The sequence below is a fragment of the Carlito syrichta genome, unplaced genomic scaffold, assembly GCF_000164805.1.
Source record: "Carlito syrichta isolate Samal-C Ts95f unplaced genomic scaffold, Tarsius_syrichta-2.0.1 Scaffold301931, whole genome shotgun sequence".
NCBI classification, from domain to species: Eukaryota; Metazoa; Chordata; class Mammalia; order Primates; family Tarsiidae; genus Carlito; species Carlito syrichta.
In genome coordinates this window covers 10,656-24,975 of record NW_007246027.1, presented here as the reverse complement: position 1 = coordinate 24,975, position 14,320 = coordinate 10,656, and the positions used below count along the sequence as shown (strand labels likewise).

Genomic DNA, 14,320 nt, shown 5'->3' with positions numbered 1-14,320 from the left:
TGGCACGGCCATGATTACCATACCCTCGACCATCTAGACTCAGACGATCCTTCTGCCTCAGCCTTCTAAATAGCTGGAACTACAGGCGTGCACCACCACTCCTGGCTAAATTTTCAAAAATTTTTTGTAGAGATGAGGTCTTACCAAGTTGCCCAGGCTACTCTTAAACACCTGGGCTCAGACAATTCTCTCGCCTCTGCCTCCCAAAGTGCCGGGATTAGCAATAGTGAGCCACTATGCCTGACCTGTTTTTATAAACTATTATTAAAAATGGAGAGAATGAAATTATTTCTCGAAATCAGCACTTCCCAGCACGTGGTCTGGTGATTTCTGCATCAGGATTTCCTGGGAGGTGGTTAAAATCCGGTTTGGGGGCCATGGCACCAAACTCTTGAAAAAGAAATCCCAGACAATAGGCTTGGCTGCGGGGTTTCAAGGGGTATTTCGAGTGCCCGCCAGACACCTCCAGCTGGTGGAATGCCGACGAGGACATGCTTGTCAGGGACACTGTGCCTGGACAAGGTCCTGGTGGTATGGGAAAATGGAAGAAGGGGTAATAGCCGTAGCCATAAGCTGTTTCAGTCATTCCTTCAGCCCCAGGGCCATGCGCCACACTCGTCTCCAGAATCATGGCCTCATGCTGACTCCCTCACTGGACTGGAGCACCAGGAGGGCAGGAGCCACACCTGCCACCCTCAGGACCATCTGGGCCCAGCCCACGGCTCGGCCCGAGTGTCACTCAGTGTTTGCTGAGTGCATGATTTCGGTACACCATCCCTGCTGAGCCCTGGACACTGGGTTGATCACCAGCGACCCTGGCTTACAAAGGAGCAGAGAGACTACTGGCAGCCTTCTAGGCCCAGAACCCTCCTCTCACACCCCTCTTTATCAGAGACAGTCAATTCACTTATACAGAAAACTTCTGGTGGAAGGAGTGGAGGGATAAAAAATCACCCATGGGGTACAAGGGGCCCAAGTTGGGGTTACACTTAAAAGCCCAGACTTCTCCGCCACTATACTATGCACCATGTAGCCAAAAACTCTTTGTACCCTCTGAAGATACTGAAATTTATTTTAGAAAGGAGACTTCCAGCTACTTCGTCCATTCAACATCCACATCTTCAAAAACCCTGACTAGGTGCAGTGGCTCACGCCTGCCATCCCAGCATTTTGGGAGGCCAAGGGGAGAGGATTGCTTAAGCCCAGGAGTTCATGACCTTGTTTCTATTAAAAAAAAAGAAAGGAAAAGAAAAACAGAGCGAGGTGTGCTGGCACATGCCTGTGGTCCCAGCTGCTCAGGAGGCTGAGGGGGAAGGATTGCCCGAGCCCAGGAAGTAGAGGCTGCTGTGAGGGCATGGCTCGTGCCACTGCACTCCAGCCCGGGTGACAAAATGCAAACTCAACAAACACACACACACACAAAGGGCTTATTTCAAAGATAAGGTGCATAGGAGATTAGAATGTGATAAATATCCAGGGAGGGGCGAATACTCAGTGAAAGGGAACGGAGTCCTGGGGTTGCGACAACACGAGTAGGAAGGCGCCCCTGAACAGGTGCTCCAAGAAGGAGGGTGAGGTCCAGGTACCTGGGATCAGAAGCAGGGGTCAGCAGGTGCAGATGCCGAGGACGGGGTGCGTCCGCAGGAAGCCGCCACGTGGAGGGAGAGGGCAAGAAGGGCCGTGGGGGTGAGAGGAAAAGGAGCCCGAGCCAGGGGGGCATGGGACAGGGATGGAGACACTGAGCGTCGCAAACTCTAGGGGAACAGCCACGGGGCAGCGGCTGGATGGAGTCGGGAGTAGGGAGGGATTTCCCTGTTTGTTTGTTTAGCACAGAAGATACTGCGTGTTTCCTGGTGGTCATAACTGGGATGCAGGGAGCCGGTGATCTGGGGCAGAGGAACAGGGTGGCTTCACGGGAGAGGCAGGGGGTGAGCAAAAGCACAGCAGAAGGCCGGCCTTAGATGCCACACGATGCCTCCATGGAAACAGGAGGAAAGGCCACGTGCATGATGCTGTCACATGGGAGCATGTGGTGGCAGCAGATGGGAAGCTTTCCTTTCCTGCCTTCCTTCCTTTTTTTGAGAGACAAGGTCTCACTTTGTCACCCCGGATGCAGTGCAATGGTGTAACCACAGCTCACTGCAGGCTTGACCTCCTGGGTTCGAGCAATCCTCCCACCTCAGCCTCCTAAGTAGTTGGGACTACAGTTATGTGCCACTATGCCCAGTGAGTTTTTGAACTTTTTTACTTTTTGTAGAAACGGAGGTCTTACTATGTTGCCCAGGCTGGTCTCAAACTCCTGGGTTCAGATGATCCTCCCTCTCCAGCCTCCCAAAGTGCTGGGATTACAGGTGTGAGCCACTGCACTTAGCCTGTGGATGTTTTCTGAGGAAATAGGACACAGGGTCCTTAGTGGAGACCAGGGCTGGGAGGAGGTGCCTTTGAAAGATTTTCCACATATTTTTCTCACATGAAGCACCACATTAGGTGCTTCCGCTTCAACATATGGAAATATCTCACAGAGACTCTTCCGAGGTGGTATTATTCATCACTGCTTAGAATTCGTTTGGAAAGTAAATGGTACAAGTAATGGATTTTGAAGAATAAATTAATACAGATGGAAAACCTTCTCCTGTGTTCCCACTTGTGTGGCAAATTTATTCTCTCAAAATCACTTCATGTTCTGAATGTCACTGAGACGTTCAGGAGATCGCCAAGCTGCACCCAGAAGTGGTTTCCATCCACGATTTAATTGGAAGGGTCTTCACTGAGCTCCACCATATGGGGCCGCCAGATATAATCGATGCGGTGTAAGTTTGAAGAAGGCATTGTTGAGTGTGTCGAAGCACGTTTTATAAGCCATGAAAGCTATCATTTCTGCAACAGAAATCATTCTAATGGCTAATGCAATTAGGACATCAGCAGACTACACAGCTCTCGGAGGGCCGAGGTAGAATGCGTAATCATGGCTGAAAGCGAACATGCGATATGGAGGAGGTGTCCCTCACTAGTCCTCCACCATCCCACTTCCATCCAATCCTCAAGGCCAGCATGGATCAAAGCTCCACCAGAACACAGCTGAGCTTACACTTGCAAACGGTCACAATTAGGCATGTAGTTTCATGAATAGAGAATCTCGGCAGAGGCATCCGTCATTACATAGAGACTTATGGAGTTTTCAGGCTGGGGACAACGTCCGGTTTCACAAACTGAAGCTACCATTGCTGAACTTCCAGCTTTTTCTGTGGACTTGTCAAGCCTCAAAGTCGCTGCAAGCCAGTGGCTAGTCTCGCAGTGGAAACACTGACAACCACACCTGTGATCCCAAATGCATTATGGCTGTGACTGGAATGTCTGAAGGCAGGCTCCCAGCAAAAGGCCACACCCGAGCGAACCACATCCGAGGCACTGTTCTCTCCCCTCCAGGTTGGGCTGAAGAGGGTTCTTAGAGTTCATCTGCCCTAACCATGCACCAGCAATAGCTGTTGTAGTATCTGTGTTAAATCTTGTTCAAATACGAATGCACATGCAGATTCCATCTGTCACCCAAACAATGGCCCACCCTGAAGAGAATGACCGTGCGGGCTCATCTCTCTGAACCTGGTCACAGTGTCATCTGCAGAACGACGGCCATGAGTGGTCTTCAACGTCCACTCCTTTCATGCCCATGGTGTTGACCTATTCCTCCTTGCAGGCTTACCTGAACATGCGTGAAACCAAGGAAGGAAAGGGCAAATTCAGATCCTCTGCAATGTGTAAGCTGTGGCCAGATTAGATAAACCCAGGAGAGATGTTCCACTCAAACAAGTCATAGAGATTAAACAGGGTAAGGGTTGTAAGCAGTCAAGACACTCACACACACTTTGGGACAAACTTCCAGTGTTAAGGAAGCTCCTGTGGCCAGCTTACCGATGACAGCTGACATGGTCTCAGAGGCTCAGAGGATGCTCTCATTCTCTAGCCAGTTGCCTCTGCTGCCCTGGGTCGGTGTGAGCTCTCACAGTTCCAAAGCTGGGCAGGCACAGTGTTTCTTGCAGTCAGTGACCCAGCTGGCAGCATGTCCTTCCTTCACCAGAACCATGGCTACTCCAGTAAGATCCAGCTGACGGTGTGACTCGGGAACCGACTGGGACAGCCGGCTGGACCCGGGAGATGAGTTTAGGTTTGTCAGTGAAGCAGCACTGTGAGCCCCACTCCTGCTCGGAAGGACATTCCAAGCCCCTCTGCTTGGCCAGTTCGACTTCCCTTTCAGAACTCACTCACTGGAGATGGCCCACAACAAGCCAAGTCCATCTGGTATACAAGGTGCTCAGTGCAGAGTCTTGAGTAGTGGATTCTAGACAAATATTTGTCTAATGAAAGAAAGAAGTAACTACATTTTTGGAATTTGAATAAAAGGAAAACTGGGTTAAGAGTAAGAAGGCTTGGATTTGAATTCTAACCGCACCACTCACTAATCTGTTACCTATGGCAAATCTGTTACTCTTGCAGAAACTCAGTTTCAAAGTCCATAATACGGGAACAATAAAGCCTTCTCCATTTTCTCTGTAGTTATGAAATAGTAAAGCCCAGCAGTTTCTGCAGTGAGGAAGTGGTCTCTTTAGAACACCTGGTTCTATCCTGGGTAGTCTTGGGCAAGGTGCTGAGACAACTGGCATCAATTTCCGGGGTCAAGTGTAGAACATAAAAACATCTTTTATAAAGAGCCATTCAAACGTAAGAAAGTTACACCTTTTTATTTGTTTAACAATATTTTTAATTTTATGCAAATTAAAACCAAAATGAGATACCACCTTACACCAGTTAGAATGGCCATTATTAAAAAAAGAAAAAACAATAGATATTGGTGTGGATGTAGTGAAAAGGGAACACTTAAACACTGTAGGTGGGAGTGCAAACTAGTACAGCCTCTATGGGAATTGGTATGAAGATTTCACAAAGAAAAGTAGATCTACCATTTGATCCAACAATCCCACTATTAGGTGTGGGATTCCTTTGGGAATCCACCCAAAGGAACAGAGACTGTTATACAAAAATTAGACACTTGCAACTCATGTTCATTGCTGCACAATTCACAATTGCAAAGATGTGGAATTAACCTAAAACGCCCATCAACTGACCAGTGGATAATGAAGATGTGGCTGGCATACACATACATGCACACACACACACACACACACACACACACACACACACACACACACACATATCATGGAATACTATGTATCCATGAAATGGAATCACATGATGTCTCCTGCAGCAACCGGGATGGAATTGGAGCCATCATCCTAAGTAATGCAGCAACAGAGAAGCAGACACTGAATGTTTGCACTTTTAAGTGGGAGCTAAACTCAAGGTCTGCAAAGGCATGGAGAATGGAATAATGAACCCTGGAGACTCAGAATCGGGAGGTGGAAGAAGTGGAGGGACACAAAAAATCACCTGAAAGGTACAATGTAACTAGTGAGGGTAACAGGTGCAGTCACTCTCCAACGTATCCATGCGGCCAAAAACCATCTGTACCCCCTAAAGCTACCAGAATGATAAATAAAGCAGAAATACAAACAATATTTTTATTTTGAAGTAATTTTAGACTTACAAAGAAGTTGAAAAAAGTAGAGCTCCTACATGACCGTTTCTCCACGTCAACATCTTACGATGCATGCATGTACAGTGCTCAAAAGCATGAAAATAACATGGAAAACGAATCTGCAGACCGCCTCCATTTTGCTTCCCAATTGTTCCACCAATGGCCTTTTTCTGATCCTGGATTCTATCTGGGATCCCACATGTGGTCCTCACGTGTCCTTGGCCTCCTCCAGTCTCTGAGGAAGAACCTGTGGGTGGACACGTTAAGATTATGCAAGTATCCTGTCTCTCATCACACTTTGGATACTCCTTATAATATCTGTTGATGACTCTTGCTCCAAGCAAGTCCTGATGTGGTGTTTGTGCTTTTTCTATCATTCTTTCTATATTCATCAATTGGAATTCGGCTGTAAGAAACAGCTATATCTTTGCTCCTATTTATGCATTCAAATTACTTATTTGAATCAGGACTCGTGTTTACTTTATTCTATGAACTATAATACACTGCTGTCATTATTTACTTTTCAAACTTTCTCAGATATGTTGTGGCCTTTTTTGATGGTTCAACTCATATGGATCAATGCCTTGATAAAAATCAATCCATCCAAAGAAATGCCTGTTTAAAGATGAGGCATAGAATAAACAACTAAGAACAAACAACTAAAATGTACACATGGAGAAGAAAAATAATGTGTGGGGTCTCAGGGGACACGGGGCACCAGATCCAGATACCTGCAGGCCTGAGAATGAAGACAAGAGACTTATCAAAATACAGGATACATTCAAAATATGAATCCCTGTAAAGGAATCAATGCAATCTCCTAAATCAGGATGCTAAGTGCTCTGACGTTTGTACTCTGTCTAGAGATCTGGTTGTCTGGCAACTGGCAAGAAGGGTGTTTAGGGACACATATATCCCTGGTTATCTGAACATACAGAGGCCAGCAAGGAGCATGGTGACCAGCTCAATGACTACACCTCATAATGTGTGTGTGTGTGTGTGAGAGAGAGAGAGAGAGAGAGAGAGAGAGAGAGAGACCAACTCAGGCTACTATAAAAAATGAGAGCATTTTCTAAAAACAGGTAAAATCAACCTTGAATATGATTTATATAACAAAGACCCCTATGCAACAGCAAGGAGATATTAATTCCTCTACTCATGTTTGCCCATACCACCATTTATCAATTAATTACACAAATTCCTATTCTGAATGTTTGCACCAATGCCATGGACATAAGCAACACTTGCACATAGTCCTGGGTGACCTTGCAGCTCGTATAACTGAGGTCCTTTCAAAACCATGGTCTTCAAAGAAGCTCTAGGCTGCATCAGTAAACTGGAAGGATTTGTCTTTGATCCTTTGATTCCTTCCAGTGCTAAAGGCACCTGATACTGTGATGAACTAACTTGATTAATTAAAGTTTGCTGTTCAGTGTGCCTTTCTCTCAAAATATCCTGATTGGTAATAGATGCACTTTTTTCTCTTTAATAAATCCTCTGTAGCTGTCTAAATACTCACTGAATCTCACCGAGCTGAGTCCCTACAGGCAGAAAGCCTTATAGCAACTCTATTTTTCACATGGTGGCTTAGACTTGTGACCTGAGGAGCCAGCTGACTGAAGACATCATCTTTAAAGTCTGAGGCAGAAAGTCGTTGGCATATTGTAGCTACTCAGTTTTGTTTTGTTTCAGTCTTCTTCTGGTTAATGGAAATCAAATAGTGAATCTAAATAACTATAGTGGTGGACTCGAAATGGGCACGTTCATTCCCATGGGGAGATGCTTCCAAACATTTTCTATACAGATAAATGTATCGACTGTAGACAGAGGTATGTGTTGGTGCCTCTGTGTGAGAGATATGACCCAGTAACTTGATGGGATGGATGCAAGACTGAAATCAGTCAAGAAGGAATGGGATAGATGCACGAATGTGTTTTGGACAATTCAGATCAAACACCCGGATGGCACATGGAGCTGCCTGGGGCTGCAGGAAGGAATTACCTGACACGTGTGAACAGCAGGAAAGAAAGAGGTGACTCGGGAGGCCAATGAGGGGGTCAGTTCATGGGGAAAGAAAATGTGCTTGGGGTTGGGGGAATCTAGGAATCAGGTACTCGGGGTTGGGTAGGATGCGGACAATGACTATTTAGCCCTGAGCTCCATGGTGGGTGTGCAGGCCAGCAAAGACTGAGAAATCTTGACATGAAAGGACATTCAAGGACTCTGCTGGTCAAGTCTGGAAACCCCAGAAAGCAGCAGCCTGGAAATGAGTTATGTCATCACCAAACACATGATGGAGGTGTGTTCAATTGACCTCCCTTCTGGGCTTGGAGGTCCCTCAACCTTGACCTCCTTTTAGGATAATTTCAGATTTCTCATCTGCAGCACACCTTCAGCCCTGATTTCGAGTAGACAAGTGACAAAGGACACTGACAAATTCCATATTTTAGAATCAATTTACAAGTGAAAATCAGTTCTTATTTTAAGACAGTACGTGAGAGTCTTGGACCAGTAGAGCTCACCATACGTTTTTCTTCTAATGGATTCATCTGATTAGTGACACTCCCAGGATGTCCCATGGATATATAAGATCAGATTTTATGCCTTGGAATTCCTTAAAGCCAAACCATAAATGTTGTTATTCTATCTCGACATTTAGAATACTCGAGTTTGAACAGTCTCTGCATACAACAGAAAGTTCAGCCTTATAATAGAATACGCCATTTATGGAAGCATATGCACCTTAGAAGTACGAAGGTGCTTAAAAATACTTAAATATTGTAGTTGCATAAACAAAACGCTTGTAAACCCTTGACAGTTTGGACCAGCCAAGGGCTTCAAGGAGCACTTTCATTTACTCGGGCGCTGAAGGTATGCCTCTGAAGCTCAGGGCCTGCTGAAATGTGTAGTTCAAGTGGTTGATGAATGTTCAAGCCCCTATTTCTGGAATTTTGGACAGCCTTTGTGATTCTAACCTTCAGTCCTTTCTCCCTCTTGAATTCTGTACTCAACGGACTGATACAAAAATGAATGCAGAGCTCACAAATGCCTAAACTGGACAAAGCAAAGTACATGTGCATAACTGCGTCTCTTCCAGTCACAGTCACTGGGAGAATAAATATGTCGCGAAAAGGAGGAGCTCAAAGTCAGGGGGATACATTATCTGGGGGAGGGAGAAACCTATTTCCCTCTTCTTAAAAAAAAAAATATATGGGCTAGCAAATGCCTTTCAAATGAATCCAAAGGAACAGACCCAGAGGAGCACTCTGTCAAGCACATATGATGATGTTTCTTACCAGAAGATAGTAGCATCATTATATAATTATTCCAGTTTCCTTTTTATAAATATATATTTTAGCCTAACGGTGCTAACAGTCTTCTGACACACACGGTTCTCATGTATGGTCTATTATTGTAGTGACATTGGTTCTGGGCAAGATTGAGACACGTGTTTGTCCATCTCTGTCTTAGCGCGTCTGAGGAAGAGGATCTGTTCCTCATCCCAGTTGGCCAGTCAGCACGAGGTAGTGGCGGCGAGTTGAGGAGTGCAAGTTGAGGTGGTTAGGAAGACCACAGAGGTTCGCTGAAGGGACGCCCCTCACTGCCCCCACCCCGGTCTGTACTGGGGCCCAGGGATTTCGAGAACCACTTTTGTAAAACAAAAAAACAAAAAAAAAAGTGATAATTAATGTTTTGAAAAAGGCATTAAGGTTTCTGGCATTGCTGAATACCTGATGCACACTAGGCACTTCCTCTGTTTTCTTTTATTTACCCCCCTTCCCCCAACCATGTCACGTGAAAGGAACTTTGCAAAAGAGGAAGCAAAATCATTTGTTCAACAAGTATTTATTGGGCATCTCCTCATTATCAAGCATTTTCCTAGGCGCTGGGAATAGAGCAGTGAACAAAACAGATAACACGCCTGCTTTCAAAAAGCTCATGATCTTTCAAAAAGCCACCCCAAATGAAGCTGGGGCTTGAGAGCAGCCTGCGTTGCAGTGCCACGCCAGGTCCGAGGCCCAGCCACCATGACCTCTTCTAAATATCAGGGTCCAGATGGGCCGTGTGGTCACTCTGAGCAGGTGGCAGCCATGGTGTGCTGGGTGCTGGACACGGCCCTGCCCCGCAGAGCTTTGCCTCAGATACGCTTGCATGTCGGAGCCCAGAAATGCAAAGCATGGGGTGCGGTGCCAGGAAGAGAAAGGACGGGGTGCCCCCTGGGAGAACAGCCCGATTTAGAGCAAAGGGAGGATCTGGGAAGGCCTCTTTGGGCAAGTGTTATGCAAGCTGAGTGTTGGAGGATGAATAAGAACTGAGTAGGGAGGCAGGACTGCGGATGGGGGAAGTAATAGGAAGGCCTTGGGGCCAGCGGGGAGCCTGGGGGCTCTGAGGAACCAAAATAATGCAGCAAACAGGGGAAGGGGCTGGGTGAGGTTGGGCCGGGCCCCAGGGCCTGAGGCAGCAGCAAGGAGGTGCCCTTTTCCCCTCAATGCAGGACAGCATAAGAAGGACATTTAGGGGGGCTAGAGAAGAAGCCTAAGGACAGACTGGGTGGCTCCTGAAGCAAGCCAGGTGGCAGGGGCGGCAAACTAGGATGGCTGCGACTCGAAAAGGGGCAGGCACGTTCCAGATGCGCTTATTGAAAAGAGACTGGACAGGACACCCGTAACAAGAAGCAAGGGTGAAGCAGGATGATGCCCAGGTTTCTGGCATCCCTGGGTAGGTGGAGGTACCCTGCAGAGAGATGGAGAAGGCTGGACCACAAGCAGAGAGGGGTGGCAGAAGGGATGTGGACATCCGATCAGTGAATCTGGGATGCCCGCGAGACGCCTACTTGGAGAGCTGAGGACATCGCTGAGTGAAGGGGACCAGAGTTCAGAGTGCAGGTCAAGGGTAGAGACACGGGGCTGTGAGCTCACTGAAGACTACCAGACGGAGGGCGTTCGCTGGGTAGTGTGGACGAGAGAGGCCTGTGGCCAAGTCCTGGGAAATCCCAACACACAAGACAGAAGGAAGAAGGGGGAGGGCAAGCTTCTGGGTGAGCTCAGGGTCGGCAGAAGGCAGGCACACCACTCATGGCCATCATGAACCCGGAAACAGACCTGTATTTTCATTTGCTAAAAAACACTTGCCCAGTTTTTAAAAATTCTGTGTGGAACAGCTGATGTATGAAGTTAAACCATGAACTGCCATTTTTCTTTTTGGTAGGTCACAAATAGTCAAATACTGGCAATTTCATAAAGCTCAACCTCAACCAACACAATTTAAAACAAAATCCATCTGCACTGTGGGATGGTATTCAGTTCTACAATGTTGCCTTTCACACACGAAGGGCAAGTTTTGCTAATACTGGAGGCTTATTTACTACCATACGTGTTGGGAAAAACAAGAGAACAAATCCCACGGGGTTGGGCTGCCTTCGGCTTCCCAGGTGGTTCCAGCCTACATTTGGGCTGATGCCTGCCGACGCCCTCCACAACCTGCCCCACATTCTGATGACCGACAACCCCAACATTATCCTGACAGGCCAACATATCGAGCAGAAGAAGCGCCTGCCATGAACGCATCTCATGTTTTTTCATCTGATTTAGGAAAAAATCTCCAATCTCCTACTCCTTTCTGCAGGGAGCAGGCATGTAAAGGAAGCTGACAGAGACAGTTGATGGCTCTGTAATTTAATCTTGGCTTGCAGAGACTAAGCTTTGAAAAACAATTCTGAAATAGTTGGTGTTACTTTATATAATGTCAGATCTGCCTCACTTTACCAAACACACATATTCCAAAAATCACGTTACTAACTCAACAGCAATTTTTAAATGTACTAACGGGCTTATGATTTAAAGTTCTGACAAACTCAGAAGTCTGCAGTGTCTTGGCAAATAAAACGCAGCTGTTAATTGACTCAGGATAATAGAGAATGGTGGGGTCTGTGGCAACTGAAGAGGGTATCCCTCACCTACAGAAAATATTTGTGCTGTTGTTGTTTTTAAAAATACAAACCCTGTAAAACAGAATTCAGCTGGAATGAGGTGAGGTAGGAGGGTTTGCTTCTGTCTGCCAAACTGCCAGGCCTAACTTAAAGAGAGCTTGCAATGGACTTATCTTTTTAACTATCACTGGACAGTCTCCATTTTTGTCTGAAATTATAATTTTTATTTTTATTCTGTCGGGACTCACGCTGTCTCCCAGGCTGGAGTGCACTGGCATGACTCACCATAGCCTCAACCTCCTAGGCTCAGGTCATCCTTCCTCCTCAGCCTCACTGGGACAACAGGTATACAGCACCACACCTGGCTAATTTTTAAATTTTTTTGTAGAGACGAGGTCTCACTACGTAGCCCAGGCTAGTCTTGAACTCCTGGGCTCAAGAAACCCTCCCGCTTCAGCCTCCCAAACTGCTGGGATGACAGGCGTGAGTCACTGTGCGGGGCCTGAAATTAGAATTTTTATACGTTGATTTTATTTTTCTAAGGTTCATATATGTAACTGTCCTAATTTTTCAATTTTTATGTATGCAAGAGAATTCCCAGTTGCAGATCCAAGGGACAAGACACAAACACTGCGTCATAACGGTGGGCAACTCCACAGAAATACACACGGTATTTGTTTACTTCTGGGGTAATAATTACACGACAGAATCACGTCTCGGCTAGAAACAAACGTAGACTTGGTAGCACTTGGTGATGCCTGAAACAACCAATACGACTTTCCTCATCTATGACACGGGGATTCTAAAAGTGCTTGCCTCATAGGATTGTTACAAAAAGCAGGAAGATCATTCCGGATGTGTGTGAAGACACTTGTACTTAGATCAGAGGAAGAGTCCAGTCTCAAAAACCGGTAAAGTCCGAACTTTGCTCTACACAATGCCCGCTGCCTCCCCCAAACCCCAATTTCTCTTCCGATGCAAAGCTCAGTCTCCATGCCCTCCACCAACACGTGCCAGGAACACGCAGGGTGAGTGGCCTTCCCGCTTCGTCCTTCCCAGCGCGAGTCTTCTTCTTATATTCTCAGGAGCCTGCCTGGCTGAAGATGCTTCTCGCAGAGCTTCCTCAATGCAGTCCGTCATGTATCACTCAACATTTTACAGGCACATCTCTGAAAGCAGCACTGCAACTAACTACCACTTTAGAGATCCGAGCTAGTCACACGTGCAGTTAGACACAGAAAAAAGCCAAGGCTCACTATCCTTAATCTCTCGGAAAAGAAAGTCATGCCAGCTGGGTTTTTTGTTTGTTTGTTTGTTTGTTTTTTACCAGTAGCTGTGAACATACTTTCTAAGCACCGAAATTTCTCTTTAACAATTTGCATGAGATATTAAGAAAATATAATCTGCTTTTTTCCCCTCCCAGAAAACTGGAAATGTAACAGTTTGTCCTCTTTCTCATGCCTGAAGGTCCTATCTCTGAGCCTAGGAACTCAGTCCCTCGTTTACCCAGCCAACACCCACTGCCCTGGCTCACGTCTTGGACTTCTCTGAGGTACAAGACAGGCACCCTTCACACAGCTACGGCTTCTCATCTTGGGTTTCTATCACTAAATCACTGTCAATCTGTCTAAACATACCAACGAAATAGCACTAAGTAGAAAATTAGACAGTTTATCAAAGTAAACAGTCTCTGAGGGCTAGGTGTGGCGGTTCATGCCTGCAACCCCAGCACTTTGGGAGTGGAGGCGAAAGAGGTGCCTGAGCCCAAGGGTTTGAGACCAGCCTGGGCCAACTGGTGAAACCTCATCTCTACAATCAGAAAAAAAAAAAAAATTAGCTGGGCATTGGTGGCGCCTGCCTATAGTCCCAGTTACTTGGAAGGCCGAGGCAGAAGGACTGTCTGAGCCCTCCAGGTCAAGGCTGTGGTTGCAGCGATCGATCGTGCCATTGTACCCCAGCCTGGGTGACAGAGTGAGATTCCAACTCTGGGAAAATAAATAAATAAACAAACAGACTCTGAATAAAGGCTTTAATGGGCTGGCGAGTGAGTAAAGTCAATTTTTCTTTTTCTTTTTTTAAAGTAGGATCTATTAAGAAGACAGAAAAGCTCTCACAATGAGAGGGGACCTGAAAGAGGTTGTCCTAAAGTCAATTTTTCAGCAGATCTGGCTGGATTTGTAAACTTACTTCCTGCGTGCTAAGGTGGGTTTCACTGGGAATTCAGAATGCCTTTAATAAGTGAGATCTTCCTGTTAAAGGTGTCCATCCACAAGTCATTCTAAAGGAGAGAAAAGAAAACATTACTTAAAATGCTCCATTTAAAGTGAAACTGGGTGTGTGGGTGTCAGTCACATGACTCTCCTATAAAGACCGCACCTGTCATAGATGGTTGATGGTTCTCTGTGGCAGATGACTCATGGTCGCCAGTTAGCAGAATGTGTTTCTATGAGGGTGAGAAGCATGAGCGTCTTAAAATGTTTTGTAGCAGTTAAAAGACAGGTGTCTCCCCCCAGCAAATTTACTTTTCCTATTAGGGGACGATAAGACATCAAAGGAAGGTGTTGTGAGATTAAATTAGAGCAAGGAAAACACAAATTTAAGACCAACAAGACAGGAAATGAGACCCAGTGCCTAATGAAAGCCAACTTCCTTAATCTAAAAGGGGAGACTTAAAATAGTGATGTATAAGTGTCCCAATAGTCATAATTTTTATCATATGAAGCAAACTGAATGCAGATGAGTGAATAAAATCGTATTAAGACAAAGATTTGAATGCTTCACATTTTCCATTCATTTACAGT

General features: G+C 46.0%; 1 protein-coding gene across 1 annotated transcript in view; it reads right to left on the bottom strand.

The window, feature by feature from the left end:
* Nucleotides 1-13,971, bottom strand: part of SERPINI1 (serpin family I member 1) — a 70,849-nt gene extending 56,878 nt beyond the window's left edge. The window contains exons 1-2 of the mRNA XM_008055709.2: nucleotides 13,896-13,971; nucleotides 13,707-13,797 (exon numbers count right to left, since the gene is read on the bottom strand). The gene's annotated coding sequence lies outside the window, so the exon portion shown is untranslated. The remainder of the gene's footprint in view (nucleotides 1-13,706; nucleotides 13,798-13,895) is intronic.
* Nucleotides 13,972-14,320: the final 349 nt, after the last annotated feature.